At 39.6% G+C, this 16547-nt stretch overlaps 1 protein-coding gene across 4 annotated transcripts in view; it reads left to right on the top strand.

Moving 5' to 3' along the window:
• RASGRP3 (RAS guanyl releasing protein 3) overlaps window positions 1-16547 on the top strand; it is a 101884-nt gene that overhangs the window by 33371 nt on the left and 51966 nt on the right. The window contains exon 1 of one of the 4 annotated variants that reach the window (XM_034659664.1): window positions 4272-4290. The exons of the other annotated variants lie outside the window; for them this stretch is intronic. The gene's annotated coding sequence lies outside the window, so the exon portion shown is untranslated. Of the gene's footprint in view, window positions 1-4271; window positions 4291-16547 lie in introns of those variants that run through there. 4 annotated transcript variants of the gene reach the window in all.

The following is a 16547-nucleotide window of genomic DNA, read 5'->3' as shown; positions in this document are numbered from 1 at the left end:
TTTGTTTGTTTTAGATATAAAAAATACAGTCTGTTGTTCAGCATGCACTCCCATTATCCCACAAAACCGCCAGCAATCTTGGAAGTTCTGCCTGGTTACAGTACCCTGACTTCCATGGGAAATAGTATATTCTGACTACTAGGAACGGTGCTGCTGTGACCATTTCTTTCCACAAAGTTACGTGTGAGATTCCTAGCTTGCTAGAATAATTGAGAATCTTCACTACTAGTCAGTTTTCTGTTATGGTCGCCCAGGTCATTGTGTAACAGCATTAACTGTGTTTTGGCAAGGTCATAAAAATGACAGTGCCCGATGCCTGATGATTTTACAACGCAGCTGCACATTTTAATGGCTATGACTTAGAGGTGGGGGTGGGGGGAAGCAAGGGGACCACTCTTTGACAATAATAGTTATCACAGTGTATCTTTCTAAAGTTGCTTTCTTTGAGTATGAATGTGAAAGGTAGCCTTCTTTGAATTTAAAAAAATCCTGAAAAACATTTAATTCATGAATTGACTCAAAGAATATTTTTCTTAGTAACTACTGTAATAATCAGAACTTTCTGTATTTCTCAAGAGGACAAAAGGGGAAAGAAAATTTTTTAAAAAGAAGGAAAGAAAGAAAATGAAATGGTAGTTTCAAGGCTTAGTGTCCTGGGGGTGCCTGGGTGGCTCAGATGGTTAAGTGTCCGACTCTTGCTTTTAGGTTGGGTCATGATCTCAGGGTCATGGGATCAAGCCCCACGTGGAGCTCTATGCTCAGTGCAGAGTCTGCTTGAGATTCTCTCTCCCTTTCCCTCTGCTATCTCTCTCTCTCTGAAATAAATAAATAAAATCCTTAAAAAAAAAAGGGGTTTAGTGTCCTGGATTCCAGCCTGTAGAATAGGAAGTAATATAAGCCTTGATACCCCTATTATAAGTGGAGAATTCAACTCAATATATGAATGATTTATATACCTGCAGATACCCTAATGTCTTTTAAGTTTCCAGGTGACCAAATCAGTCATTTTATTTTTTGAAGGCTCATCTATTCTGACTGCTGTCCTATCTTTACACTTAACTTAGTGCTGCTTTAGGAGGACTTATCCCCACCCCACAAATATTCCAAGACCTGTGCCTAGATCCTTGTGTCATTGATTTGTTTTTGTGTTGTAAATGTTATAAGTGAAAGCATTCTGGGTACAATTTTTGACAGAGAACTCATGATGGGGAAAATAACATGGAAAAAAGTTAGTCATTAGTTCCAGGGCTTCATTTTAGTCACTACCTTGCTGTTGCTTCATTGTTTGAAAAATCACAGACAAGGTCTTTGTACTGTGGTTGTGACCTGAGCAACTGATGAATGGGCCAAAAGGAAGTTAAGGGGCTGATGAAGAAGTCAGGCAAAGAGGCCATCAATCTACCATGGACTCAGACTCCAAATTAAAAAAGAAAGAAAGGGGGGGGAGGAAAGAAGAAAGAAAGAACGAAAGAAAGAAAGAAAGAAAGGAAGGAAGGAAGGAGGGAAGGAAGAAAGAAAGAAAGAAAGAAAGAAAGAAAGAAAGAAAGAAAGAAAGAAAGAAAAGAGGGAGAGAGAGAGAGAAAGAAAGAAAGAAAGAAAGAAAGAAAGAAAGAAAGAAAGAAAAAGAAAGAAAGAAAGAAAAGGAAAGGAAAGNGGAGACTTTTATATAAGTTCACTTTAGGAGGGTACCACCTGGGGGTTCCTTTTTAGGAATTGACACACTGGTTTGACAGAACTCTCTGGGCCTGGAGTCAAGGAGCTAAGAAGGACAAGTGGCTTTGCCAGCCACACTCTATCGACTTGCCTGTGACTATCAAGGAGGGATGTTCTCAAATCTCAAGTTAATATCGAATTCTGAAGCTCAACAACTACTCAAGAATTTAAAACCATTTTAAAATACAAGAACTGAGTATAATTTCCATACTTGGCTCTGGAAAAATCATACCCTGGCTTCAATTTGACTGAACTTAGGATTTTGCTTTACTTTCGGTTCTGCTTTTTAAAAGTAGAAAGTATTTCATTTATGCATGGAATGTCTGCCATTCAAAATCACATGAGTTGACAGCATGTTTTGCAGATTATTGTTTGTTTATGGCAAGGACAGCGCTCAGTCAGAATGGTGGTGCTCTAGATTTCTCTGTTGTCTCTTTCTCTCCCCAGTCACTCAGATTCTAAGATGAATCGGTCTCTCTTTTCCTTCTGTAGTTGGCATTTAAATGGAGTCTGCTGCTGGGAGAGGAAAGAAATGGATGTTTCTTTTCACAACTCCCAGGGGTCGACATTATCACTGATAATCTTACAGAAGAGAAAACTAAATTTCAGAGGGGCTGAGTATCCTCCATAAGGTCACAGGCCAGCAAGTAGTGAAGCCAGGATTCTGGTCCTAGTCTGCCCCTTAGTAAAGTATGTACCTTTTCTATTCAGCTTCACTTGTCTCTCACTATATTTATGTTAAAAACTGCTGCTCCCTATTGGAAAGGGCAGCCATTCTGCGGAGTCTGGATTCTGCTGGCTTTGCCATGCAACCGACATTACGTCACGCTCAATACATAGCCATTTCCATTAGAGGGATGCTGCTAAAGGAGAAAGAAACTTCCTAGGACTCTGTGGATTCATGAGTGCATCCTGCAGTCTCCTCTTAGCCTCTTCCCAGAATGCACTCAGCCTGTTCCTATTGTTGAGGTGTTCTCTCAGCTGTGGTGCTCTGCACCTTGGGCAGGGTTCTCTTGCAGAGCCAAGCCTCTGGCTATGCTTGAAAATCATGACACCGTCTCAGATGATGACAGTTATAAAACAGATCATGACTGAAGGATCTGGCTGATTAACCAGCAGTGACAGTTTGCTTTAAATTATATTTGGTTTTTATAAGAAGTGACATCATATTGGCATCAAAAGAGGCAATCATACTCACTTAATAAATTATTTCTTGGGGCCATGATTACAAATAGACAAAAGGGCAAAGCAGACCTTGAAGCAGGACTAGTGGAACAGATCTCATGCTGTTTTAATTCTCTGGGTTTTAGAAGAAATATTTCCTTCACCCTCTCTTGGAAGCTACAGGAACTTTGGTTGACTGAAGCCAGTCATGGTGCTTTTTTTGTTTAAGTGTTGAGGTTTTATCTTTTTAGCTAAGGATGACTGAGGAATGTGTATGCATAAAACTCTGCAACTATGTGGAATATTCTCTCATGTTAGAGATGCTAATATGTTTGAAAATTTGTTTTGAGTTTTAATCCTCAGATATGGAAATTTTACTCAACCAAAAGTCATCAAAATTTCAGTTAGTATGGTCTAGTTTATGAGACTTTTTATGTGAAAGCCAGAGTTTACATTTACGTAATAAAAGTAAGAGGAAGAAAAGGCCCAAAATATATTTTCATACAATTCATCTGGCAAGTATTTTTAAACATATACGTTGTGTTGCGTATTACACTAATATGAATAATGGCACAGACTTTACCCTACAGGATATTACCATCCAGTTAAGCCTATAAATATTTTGAAAAATTGTTATGACAATCATGATACACAAATATTTGCTCTCTAAAAGAGGCTTGTGTAGAATTTTATGGAAGTTGGAGAAAAGGAGATGACTATATATCTGGGTGAGTCAAAAAGTTTCCCTAGAATTGGTGACGTTTGAACTAGGTATAAAAGGATAAGTAATTATTATTCAAGAAGGAAAAAACTTTATTTTGAAAGTCTTCTTTTCATGAAGAACATGTAAGTTGGTAGAGCTGAATCAGAGAGTACATGTTAGAGGAGGAATTAGAGAAAAGGCTCAAAGATAAGATGGTTCTGATGGCTAACGGTAGTGTGTGCCCTTCTGAAGTATTTAGATATTTTTAAGGACCATTGAAAGTTTTTAAAAAACCTTTTTATTATAGAAAATTTCCAACATATACAAAAGTAGACAGAATAATATAATGAACCCCCATGTATTCATTACCTGACTCTAACGATTTTTAATGGCTGACTTTTTTTCATTTCTATTCCCACAAATGTTCTTATTCCCACATTAGTTTTGACACAAATCTCAGACATTTAATCATTCCATTTGTAAATATTTTGGTATGTATTTCTTTCTTTTTTTTTTTTTTAAGATTTTTAAAATTTCTTTATTCGACAGAGATAGCCAGTGAGAGAGGGAACACAAGCAGGGGGAGTGGGAGAGGAAGAAGCAGGCTCATAGAGGAAGAGCCTGATGTGGGGCTCGATCCCATAACGCCGGGATCACGCCCTGAGCCGAAGGCAGATGCTTAACCGTTTGTGCCACCCAGGTGCCCCTTGGTATGTATTTCTAAAAGATAATTTCTCTTTTGAAAAACCCATGATGTCATTAATACATCTAGAATAATTAATAATTCATAACTGTTGTTATAGCTTGTCAAGTAAAGAAGTGATATGAATATATTTGTAATCTGGAAAGAAAACACTGGAGGTGAGGGGAATAAGTTGAACAGAAAAAAGACCAAACCAATAGAAGACTCCAGAGATGGGTTTGAACCAAGCCAATAGTGATAGAGAAGATGGAAAATTTTTCAGAATACTTAAAAAGTACATTGGTAATTCTGGAGATCAATTAGATGTGGGGGTGATGGGGAGAAGGGAGTTACGGAAAATTTGGAGGTTTTAACCTGCATAACCAGCATATGAATATGCCAGTAACTGATATAGTGTAAGGATTCCTTGAAAAGCAATTTAGCCTGGTTTTTCATTAGCCAGAGATGTTTGAAAACAAATCCAAGAAATACCTTCCTATTACCTTCAAACAAAACTTTCAGACTTGGAACATTTGCAGTAATTTTGATTGTCCTATCCAGAGTAACATCTAAAATCTTCAAGGCAATAGAGGAGCCACTTGGACAGACTGATGACTCAGACCTCTTTAGTTTACATCTGATAATAGTTATAAAATCACAAAGGCTAATGAATATAACTTTTTAATCAAATCCCCAAACACTAAAGGTTTTAAAAATGTGAATTTAAAATAATGGAAGGAATTTTTTCATACTTCGTGATTTTTTTTGAAACAAAAAAACTTGGAAGAATTGTATAGTGAATATCTATATACCACCAATTCAATTTTATCATTAACAATTTACCATGTTTGCTTTTTCACATCTATTCACTTACCCATTCTTCTATCCATTCATTGGTTCATCTTTTTTTTCCCCCCAAAAATAAGTTGCAGACAGCAGTGCACTCATTTCTAAATACTTCTTCATACATATTTTTAACTGGAGTTCAATATTTGTTATGCAAAATTTGTATTTTACACAAGAGAGATTAAAATTATACATTTATTTTGCCAAAAGGAAAGGCTGTGATTCAAGAAGGATTAACACAATTCATGGCTGATTCTTACTGGGTTATTTATGAAAATGAGAAGCTGTTTGAGAACTTCTTGATCCTCAAAAGTTGTTGCCATATGGAGCAGCCATACCCTACCACAAAACAGCCTTTGAGGCAATGTCAATTATTGATTTGGCAAAACTAACGCTTCTCAGTAAAGGTTAATTGAATTTGAATGTGAAGAAACTGACATCCAGAAGCATAAGCTCTCTGCCAGTAAGTGACTGAGCAGGTATGAGAATGAACCACCTCCAGTAATTTCACACTGAACATTGCTCCCTGCCTGTAACAACTTGGCGGAAGAACAGTATAACAGAGCGGATCGTTATAAGGAAGACCTGTAGGAGAGGCGATGTATTGTACACAAAGTTTTCCCGAGATTATTCAGAAAGAGCCAGTGCTCGGGCAGGAGGAAAGAAGGTAAACTAGTCTCACAAAAGAGAACCCTTTATGCAGATATTGAGGGGAAAAAAATGCCTGTGTTCATAAATCTTCTGACATTCTCCACAAAGATTAAATGAAGCTTATGATGAACGGCAAAAATAAAACTGAAAATGATTATCACAGGAATAAAACAAGGGCCAAAATATGTCAGTTAGTAGAGTGATGAAAAAGCTTCGACGTAGAAAGCTTTGAAATGTTGTAAATTAAGTCAAATTCTGACATGTTAAAACCGACCGATTGGTTCAAGAATTAAAAATCAAGCTGAGATGATGTCTAGAAGATGCATTTTTTTCAAATGCTTATTGCTGATGAAGATATCTCAGATTCATTTGAAGACTGAAAAATTCAGTCAAATAGCCAGACGTTTGCTTACACAAAAAGCAGACATTCTGATACTAGAAAGAAATTTAGGTGTTTGATTGACTTTTTCAGTTTCCATTTTGGTGTTAGGACATCAGTCTGTTTCAGTGGTTTTCACTGGGGTGGGGGGGGATTTTACCCTCCAGGGACATTTGGCAATGTCTGGAGACAGTTTTGCCTGTTCCTCCTGGGGCTGGGGGTGGAGTACTACCGGCACCTAGTGGATAGAGGCCAAGGATGCGGGTAAACATCCTGCAGCCCATGGGATGGACCCCCACAAGGAAGAATTATCCAGCTGAAGTGTCCATAGTACTGAGGTTGAGAAATCCTGATCAATATGTGTCAGTTACCAATCTTACTCTCCTGTGCCTTGAAAACAAGAGATGATTTACATGTGCCAGTTCATCTCGTGGCTGCTGTTGAAGAGTAACGAATGATGACCCAATGCCCTTAATGAAATACTATTGCATGGGCACTAGGGCAAAAACGAGATGTAAAATGACAAGTCTTTCAGAATAGGGTCCGCAGAAAGCCAAAGGGAGTGGTTTACAATACAAGTCGACAGCACTCTTTGGTATCTATGAGCATCGAATGTTGGCAGGCAAGAATACAGATACTTGATGACTAGAAAAATATTCAAGGGAATTAGCGCCATACTGTTTAACAGGCAGGGAAAGGGATCATTAGATCCCAAGTCATAGGACAGTTCATCTTGGGAATTTTCCCCCTCTGGGACTTGGGGAGCTCATTTCTCTGCTCACTTCTTTCCTCTTCAAAATCTCAGGGAGGAGAACTGAGAGTATTGGAAGCAGGTGGGTTAGATAAACTCCTGCTGCCAACCTGATGATCATGTCTCTGATTTATGTTCTTCTCCTTCATCTTCCCCTTACTAATGATATATACTCTGTGTTTGCAACCATGTTCTCCTTTCTTCATCCATGCTGCAACAGGTGCTCATCCCCTTGGTTTACTCCTTCCTCCTTCTGATTCTTTAACTTCTTCCTCTCTACAAGATCATCCCCATCAGGGTACAGGAATGTTTCAGCAGCTCTCATCTTATAAAAATATCCCTTGAGCCCCACATCCTCTGCCAATTTCTCTTCGATTCTAGACAAAGTCATTAAACTCTTATTCTGCACATGCTGTCTTTGTTACTTTATCTCCCATTTACTCTTCAGCTCACACCAACCTGGCTTCTGCCCACAGCTCCATTAAAGCTGCTCTTGTCAAGTTTACCAGTGACCTCTTTGTAGCAAAAATTTAAAAAGCAGATAGCTCCCCATCTTTCTCTTGTTTGACCTCTCTCAGTAGCATTCGACACACGGTTTCAGCTTCCATGAGCATGTTCTTTTCTTGGCCTCATGGCATACATGTTTTATATTTTCCTTCTGCCTCTCTGACAGCTCCTCACGACACTCTGCTCCTTCACCTCCTTTCTCTGACCTCTAGATGTTGGAACGCCAAAGGCATAAGGGTGGGCTCTCTTGTCCTTACTCTTTATGCCTTCTTCCCAAGAGATTTGAATCATTTCTGTAGCTTTAGATGCTGTTTACATGGGGATAATCCCCAAAATTAAATTCCATCTCCAATCTTTCCACATTTGGATGAATTAACTGCATCTTGAGATGTGCGCCTAGGAGTTCACAGACAACTCAACCTTAGTACATCTTAAGCACAACTCCAGATTTCTCCTAGTGTACCTCTGTCTGTCTTGTCAATCTTCCCAACTCAGTAAATGAGGTTGTAATCCTGACAGGTCTTCAGGCCTTTCATTCTCTCACATCTCTCACTAAATCTTTTTTTTTAAAGATTTTATTTATTTATTTGACACAGAGAGAGACAGCCAGCGAGAGAGGGAACACAAGCAGGGGAAGTGGGAGAGGAAGAAGCAGGCTCCCAGCAGAGCAGGACCCTGGGATCTTTTGTTCACTCCTGAGTGCCTAGGCCCTGTCTTAATGTCTGGAAGGTAGAGGTATCGTGTTCCGTCAGTATTTGTTTCGTCAATAAAGGACTATTAGGATACTAAGCCTAAAACAGACACTTTTTTCCTGTTGAGATAAGAATCAGATCCTTGTGCTGTTTGAATCATACTCTTTTTTAAAAATTTTTTAATTTAGTTGAGAGAGAGAGAGAGAGAGCACGAACAAAGGGAAGTAGCAGGCGAGGGAGAAGCAGATGCCCCACTGAGCAGGGAGCCCAATGTGGGACTCGATCCTTAGGACTCTGAGATCATGACCAGAGCCAAAGACAGACGCTCAACCGACTGAGCTGCCCAGGTGCCCCTGAATCATACTCTTAAGTAGATTAAAAGGTAATAGTTAAACATCATTCAGAAAAGAGAAAAAGGGATGCCTGGGGTGGCTCTGTTGGTTAAGCATCCACCTCTTGATTTCAGCTTAGGTCATGATCTCAGGGTTGTGAGACTGAGCTCCAAGTCGGGCTCCATGCTAGGCATAAAGCCTGTTTAAGATTCTGTCCCTCTCCCTCTCCCCCTCACCCCCCCCCAAAATGAGTAAAAACATAATCTTTAATAAATGCTTGTAGATTGATGAGTTGAGTAGCTAATTGAAAATTTACTTAATTTCTTTGTGTTCCTATTTATTTATAACATAGAAATAATACTGTTAACTCTTTTTCAGAATTGTTTTGTCGGGTAAAGTTAGATCATTGCCCTGTAATGTCTTTTGAAGAAAGACTTAAGATAGGCACAAAGCCCCATTCGAGATGGTGCAGAGATTACATGTATTATCAATTTCCTTAGTCTGAGAACTGCACTGCACTAATGTTTGAAGTCTTGTGGTTTGTGGGTCAACAACATGTCACAGGGCTTCCTATAAGCCCTATTTGAAAGGACACTATTTGACAGTGTTTTTATGAAGTGGCTGGACTTATATCATTGTCTACATACCGTTGGAGCCTTCCTCTTGGCTGCTCTGCCCTGTGGGAAGTGCCATGGAAGCTGGTGGACCACACAGCATGGTGTCCAGCCCACCTCACCTGATGGCATCTGGCCAAGGTGCTGAACGAAGTGGCGAAGAAAACAACTTCCCAGGGAAGAGTGGGGGTAGTGTCTGTAGACCTTGACAGCATCATAGATGTCTCTGGGGAAAAAAAAAAAGAGAGAGAGAGAGAGAGAAAGAAAGAAAGAAACCTTACATCGTTTTTAAGTTGTTTTTAAATTAGATGTTCAGTGTAAGTTTGCATACGGACTCTTGGGAGGAGGAAACTTTTCAGTACCTTAAATTTTTGTGACTCTAAAAAGTTGTTGGTAGGAATCAGGGAATGATGTTTTTCCTCTCATCTTGCATTGGGCAAAGTCCATGTGTTTTAATATATTAAAAAAATGATATCAGGTGGTAGAACCTCAAGGAATCCTGACTTTCCTTTATCTTCTTCTGAAATCTTCTGAGGCAATCAGTCTTTGTGGGTTTAAATAGTGGTTCCTAAACTTTTATTGATCACAGACCCCTTTGAGGCTGTGAGGAAGGCTATGGACCCTCTCCCCAGAAAGAAGCTTATGGGGGGGTGCCTGGCTGGCTCAGCTGGTTAAGCATCTGCCTTCATGATCCCAGGACACTGGGACTGAACTCCACATTGGGTTCCCTGCTCAGTGGGGAGCCTGCTTCTCTTTCTCCTGCTCCCCCTGCTTGTGTTCTCTCTCTGTCAAATAAATAAATAAATCTTAAAAAAACCCACAGAAACTCATGGGCACAAACACACACAATTCCACATATGGTATCTTACATTCTTGGTTAAGAGACTTGCTATGGACTGAATTGTGTTCTTCCCCAAATTCATAAGTCATAGCTCTAACTCCCAATATAACTGAATTTAGAAATAGGGCCTATGCAGAGGTAATTAAGGTTACATGAGGTTATAAAGGTAAGACCCTCATCCAGTAGGGCTGGAACCCATGTAAGAAGAGGAAAAGACACTGGAGCTCTCTCTCCCTCCACCATTTGAGGACACAGCAAGAAGAGTGCAAGCCAGGAAGAGTCTCACCAGGAGCAAAATCGGTCAGCACCTTGATCTTGGGCTTCCTAGCTTTTAGAACTCTAAGAAATTTCTGTTGTTTATGCCACCCAGTCTGTGATATCTTATTGCAACTGGAGCAGACTAATATCAGTCTACTCTAGAAACTGTTGTGCCCCCTTAAAGTAGTTGTGTTTTGAAGAAGTGGATATGGGGAAGGGGGACTCCCTAGTGAGCAACTTTCCTGCATGTGGAAGAATGCTGGAGGGGATGGGTGGTTGTGTATGGGAGCCTGGGAGAACAGGGACAGGACCAGCTGGCAGCAGTATGCCTGGCTCTCTCTTTCTGCCCCAGGCTTCATGAGTCCACCCTGACAGAGCAAAGTATGAAGGTCATGTAGAAGGATGATGTGTTCTCAAGCTGGGTGTGGACATTTTTTTTTCTATTTGTCAGAGAGAGAGAAAGAGAGTGCAAGAAGGGAGAGCAGCAGGCAGAGGGAGAAGCAGGCTCCTTGCTGAGTAAGGATCCCGAAGCAGGACTCAATCCCAGGACCCTGGGATCATGACCTGAGCCAAAGGCAGATGCTTAACTGACTGAGCCACACAGGCGTCCATGGGTGTGGACTTCTTTTGTAGGTTCTCCTTCATTTCACTGGCAAGTTGTCCCTCTGAACTCAGGTCCTCCTTGAATTTCTTTCAAGCATTTAATAAGAGGCAGGTATCCTCCAGAACACAATAATCCCATTTTGTAAAGTAGAGAGGTCTTTCTCCAATTAAGATTAGAGCTACCCAAGCCAGAGACAAACCGCTGGGAACATGGGAAGCATTTGCTCCTTAAAAATCAAGGCTTATCCCTCTTGAAAAGGCTGCCACTGCCTGCTGTGGTTGGAATTTGAGGATGAGGACAATAGGAACTATAATTTATAGACTATTTGGTCCCAAACCTGGGAGAGTAAGGGCAGAGTCTCAAAGCCTGGTGATGCCATAGGAGTGAGTTTAGACTGGGGGAAGGGAGCATATGCAGGTCTTTCCTGGAAGACTTAAAATGAGAAGTCAAAGTTTGAGTGACCAGAGTTAACCAACAAAACATGTGGGGTGTCATGCAACAGGAGTAAATGACAAGACAGGGTTTAGGATGCAAGTGTCAGAACCAGAGAGCCAGCTCTTTGTATCAGGACCATTTTGAGTTCCAAGGTTCCACATTCTTAAACTCACCATCACCAACAAGCACATCTTTGCCCAGCCCAAAAGTACCCAGACCTGCTTCAGATGCCCAGTACCCACCAACCAGGGATTTTAGCCTCTTACTAAAACTTCCATTATCATATTAGACCCCTGAATGCAAAAAAAATTTTTTTGACAAAGGGAGATGATGGGATAAGAATCATATTTGCAAAGTCAAGGAGCCAAATTCCCTTAAAATTAGACTGCTGAGCAGAAATTCTGTGACAGACAGCATATAGCTGTTCCATTTCTCCAAGTCTAAGTCAGTTCAAGATCAGCTTTCTGACACATGCCCTTTTTATGTCGCAGGGACCCCAGGATGAGGCTGAATTCTCTGGATGCCCACCATGGTGGTGTATTTCCCTTTCTTCCATAAACTCACTGTTTAAACTTGGGTAAATTATGTTATCTTTTTGGCTCTGGGGCTCTCCTTTATAAAGTGAGGTAGTTTACCCGGAAAAGAAAAGGTCCCTTTGAAAAGTGGAAATGTTCTCTGTCTCTCCTGTACCACAATCTCTTTCTCTATTAGAACTACAGTTTCTCTGAGTAGACAAAAAAAGCACTATCAGAAGACTTGAATGAGCAAGCTGATGAAATCAGGTGTTTAGAGACCAGTCCTTGCAGCTGCACTGACCAGTAAATAACCCTTCCCTGGTTTCTGGTTTCTCCTTTTAGAGTAATAAACAACAACAAAGGAAGAAAACCAGCTCAACTTGTACAGTCACTAGTTACCCAAGTGACTCATGGTCTAAGTGCTGGGAATTATCCACAGGAAGCTATCCTGAAAAACCCACAGTGATGAGTACCTGTGGATTACTCAAATCTGACATGGAGGAGTAAGCTCTTAATAGTTGTAGTCAACATATCCAAAGCAACATAGAGAGGAAGTGGGAGAGAGTGAAACTAGATACTCACTATAATGTGGGGAATCTAAAAATGTATTTGCCTCTAAGGATGAGTAGTTACATACTTTTTATATACATATCCCAGTATGCATTCTGTTTTTCCTTAATCTTTCCAGAATCTACAAAGTAAATTGTTGAGAGGTCATTTGCACCAAGTCCCATGCTCTTTGGGGATCATTAGTGGACATCTATTTTGTTGATTATGAGAGCTTTTCTGCAAAAGGAAAGCACAGAAATCTGGGGGAATTGCAAAAGTTGGAGGTAATGTAGACATTTTAAACATATTATAAATGGAAATAAATAATAATTTATTAGCCAAAGCAAGCCTGACGAATGCTGTAGAAATCCTCAAACTTACTTTCTTGCTTGGGCACAAGACGAAGTTTGTCTTGCAATTCGAACCTACTTTGTAAATGAAAATATGCCAGAGGCATAGTAGGTGGGATTCCTCTTTGTTTAATCCATGAATAGTAACATTCTTAAGATCTGCCCAATGAAGAATCCTCCTTAGCATTCGCTTAGCATCTGTGATATCAGTAGGCAGCCTGAGTCTGCACGGCCAAGAAGATACTATAATGAGTCAGGTAGATTAGGGGTAGGAAAAATTCTCTCTCTCTGTCTAGAAGTGATATTTCACTTTCCCTTTAAATCTAAAAAGAAAAAGCACATAGTGGGGTGATGAATGGCAATGACCCTTGGCCTCAGTTGGGGAAACAATAGAGGGTAGTGGGAACTTTGAGAAACTAGAAGGCAGTTGCTACTCAGCCAGATGTTGCCTCATGGGGCAGATCTGATTTTTCCATAAGAATCTAGAAAACTAGGGCACCTGGGTGGCTTAGTCATTATGTGTCTGCCTTTGGCTCAGGTCATGATCCCAGGGTCCTGCTTCTCCACCGCCCACCCCCCACTCATGCTCTCTCTCTCTCAGATAAATAAATGAAATCTTAAAAAAAAAAAAAAAAAATCTACAAAACTGGATTTGTAAAAAGTGGAAGTCTGGATTTTTACATATTGCAAATAATGCAAAATTTTTGAAACTTTGTGAGAGCCAATCCTATGTGGGCCTAACATAAGTAAATAAGTAAATAAATAAATACAACAACAAAACCATCTATGGGCCAGATCTCTGTCCAAGAGGTCACTGTTTTATAATCTGTGGATGCTGAGTGAGGAAGACCTTATTTTGCACCATCTTCAATTTGGAGAAAAGAACTTAAGACTTGTGTTTCAAGTCTTTAAATAGGCATTCTCAGATAAAGAGAAAAATGTCAAAAGAGCATTAGAGAACAATATAATGTTTAAGCAGCCACTGTATTTTTATATTTAATTTCTATGGCATCAGAGCCAGTTTCTTAGATTTTATGGAAAGTGTGATTTTGTATTAGGGCCCACAAGAACACCTATGCGAGATGTTGCTGATGTCGGGCATACGGCATCTGTTCTGTCGTCTTGCTGTGGACATAGTTCTCAATAAAAGACTCATTGGGGTGATTCAGATTGCTCCATATTACAACAAAGATGGGGAGATTTGGAGACATCTAGACGACATAAACCTTTTTCTAGCTTTTATAAAATAGATGTTTGGCACCGTGTAGTAAGCACATCACCAAAGTCCAGACTCCCTTATCCAAAAGCAAAACCAAATTTTGGGAAAAAATAACAAGAATGCCTGAGAACCCAAAACTTTTATAAAACTTGGGCTCCGTTCACATTGCTTGAGATATGTAACCCAGTTTGGGTTTTGAGTGTTCCTCCATTTTTCAGTATAGACACCATTTGAGATATTTCAGTGTTTTTTCCCCCAGTCATTGATTGTTTTGTGGTAGCTTTTTTCCCCCTTTATCACCCAAACCAAGTATTACTGCATAGTAATAAGTTAATGAGAGGTTTAAACATTTTTATTTGTATTTTTCTGTTTTAAGAAGGCAATAAATAATCAGCACTGCATTGAGTAGTGAGGAAGTATCTTTTCACCTCCATGCTTGGTAAATCCTTTCAGGTTTTATGTGATTAATAGTTGAAGTGTGTTAAGATAGCTAAATGCATACATAAATACATGCCCTGGCTTCTGGACTAGAAATTAGAGGTGTTGAAAAAAAAGTCACTGAAAATGAGATATTGTGGTGAGATAAAGATTGGCGAGGGTTTAAAACGGTGTGAACATGGGGACTTGTGAAATCCCCACAAATTACCACAGAAGCTGATGAGGTTCTCATTCTAATTTTAGCGCCCAGCTCGGTTTCACTTACTATTTCAACTCTTCACCGTCCTTATTGTGACTAGTAGATCCATCAGCAGAACTTTTGGTGGAAATGTTTTTGTGTGATTTCGATTCTCAAGAATTGTTTTTTATGGATATTAATAACTCAATATGCATTTATTCCCATGCTGGAGAAAAATGATTACAATGTCAAGACTTGGATCTTATTCTTGATTCTTTGTTACACATGAAATACTGCTGGGATTTCTATATGAATCTACTATAATCTCCTCCTCTTTAACTTCTTTGGGGACATGTATGTGTCTCTGTATCCCCTTAAGTACTTATATGCTTGATAGATATTTCTTTAAAAAATAGATTATAACTGATCGATAAAAATATAAATAGGCGAATATGAATAGGTGGGGTTGTATGTCTAGAGGCAGCACCTTTGTCCTCCCCAAACATTGAATACTACAGAGTAAGAAGCTGAATATGGAATCTTCATTTAAGGAAATGTGGGCCTGAGGCACCGTTAGTAGAAATGGGATTTAAACTAGTTTTCACTTCATAACTCAAATTTCCAGCCTATGCTGCCTTTCCCCCTGGTTTCTTTGTTTCTCTCTCTGTCTTCTTTCTTTCTTTCTTTTGCAAAATGAGTATATGTAGGACAAATTATGGGGCTTATAACTTGGAGAGAAATGATATAAATAGGAATCATTTTATTCCTTAAGTAGAAGGCACTTTTTGGTCATTTACCAGGAAGAAAATAATAGTAGCTAACACTTACCAAGAGTATACTATGTTCCAGTTAATAAGCCCTTAATCTCTATTAACTCATTTAATTCTTTTTTTTTTTTTTAAAGATTTTATTTATTTGTTCGACAGAGAGACAGCCAGCAAGAGAGGGAACACAAGCAGGGGGAGTGGGAGAGGAAGAAGCAGGCTCATAGCAGAGGAGCCTGATGTGGGGCTCGATCCCAGAACGCCGGGATCACGCCCTGAGCCGAAGGCAGATACTTAACCGCTGTGCCACCCAGGCACCCCAACTCATTTAATTCTTATAACAATCCTACAACATAGATTCTGTTCCTATCCAAGTATATAGGTAAAGGTACAGAGACACAGGAAGATTATGTAAAGTGCCCAAGCCCACATACTGGAAAGCACAAGAGTCAAATTTGGTCCCAGTGGTCTGGTACTTGAGTCCAGACTTTTATCCATCAGTCAAGCTGTACTCAGAGCTCAGTAAGTGAATAAATGTGTGAAGCCTGCACAAACCCACAGGAAAGGGCTGTGTTGGATTACATCACCTGGACCTTCGTGGTGACTTCTAGTTCTGCTCCTTACAACATGGTAGTCCCTCTCTCCCCCTCTACGTCTGTTGAATGAAAGAATGAACACATAGATACTTTAATTCTAGTTTTAAGAGCTCCCCATTCTGTTAGCATTCCTGCTTCTCCACAGCTGTCTGCCTTTTTCAGTCATTTTCTTAGCATGTGGTTTCTCCTTTTCTCCACTTAGTGCAACCCCACTCATGCTTTAAGACCACAGCTCAACTCTGTGAGTCAGAAGTTTTTACTTCTCTCGTGACTCTTTCATAATGCCCTGTATCGTCATTTCTGTTTATTTTGTGCCCCCCCTTCTTTAGATTCTAAGGCCTCTGAGATTACAATCTGTGCCTGATATAATCTTGTATCTCTGCCATGGTGTTAATCACAGTGTCTGGCACAGAAATAAGTGTTTATTAAATAAATGATAAAATGACTGGAAGAAGTATTCAGTGTAACTTTATTCTCTATAACATAAATCTGTAATAAAAATCTGGATGCATGTCTTGAAATTCCATCAGGAGCATGTTAATATAAGAGGAGTAAATTCATTCAGTAAAAGAAAAAACTCAAGACAAAAATAATATTAGAGGAAAAATGGAAAAAAAAACAAATTTAAAGTTAGCAGATCATGTGGGAAGAATAAGATGGCAGCAAGATAACCATATACAGATATCACACATGCTTCTGGGTTGAGAGCTAGAAAGACTAAAGACACCGTCTGGTTCTTCAGAAACTATCGGGGAGACAGAACCAT

This window comes from Ailuropoda melanoleuca, chromosome 4 (genome assembly GCF_002007445.2).
Source record: "Ailuropoda melanoleuca isolate Jingjing chromosome 4, ASM200744v2, whole genome shotgun sequence".
In the NCBI taxonomy this organism is placed as follows: domain Eukaryota; kingdom Metazoa; phylum Chordata; class Mammalia; order Carnivora; family Ursidae; genus Ailuropoda; species Ailuropoda melanoleuca.
Note: the sequence above shows the minus strand (reverse complement) of the source record. Positions and strands in the feature narration are given on the sequence as shown.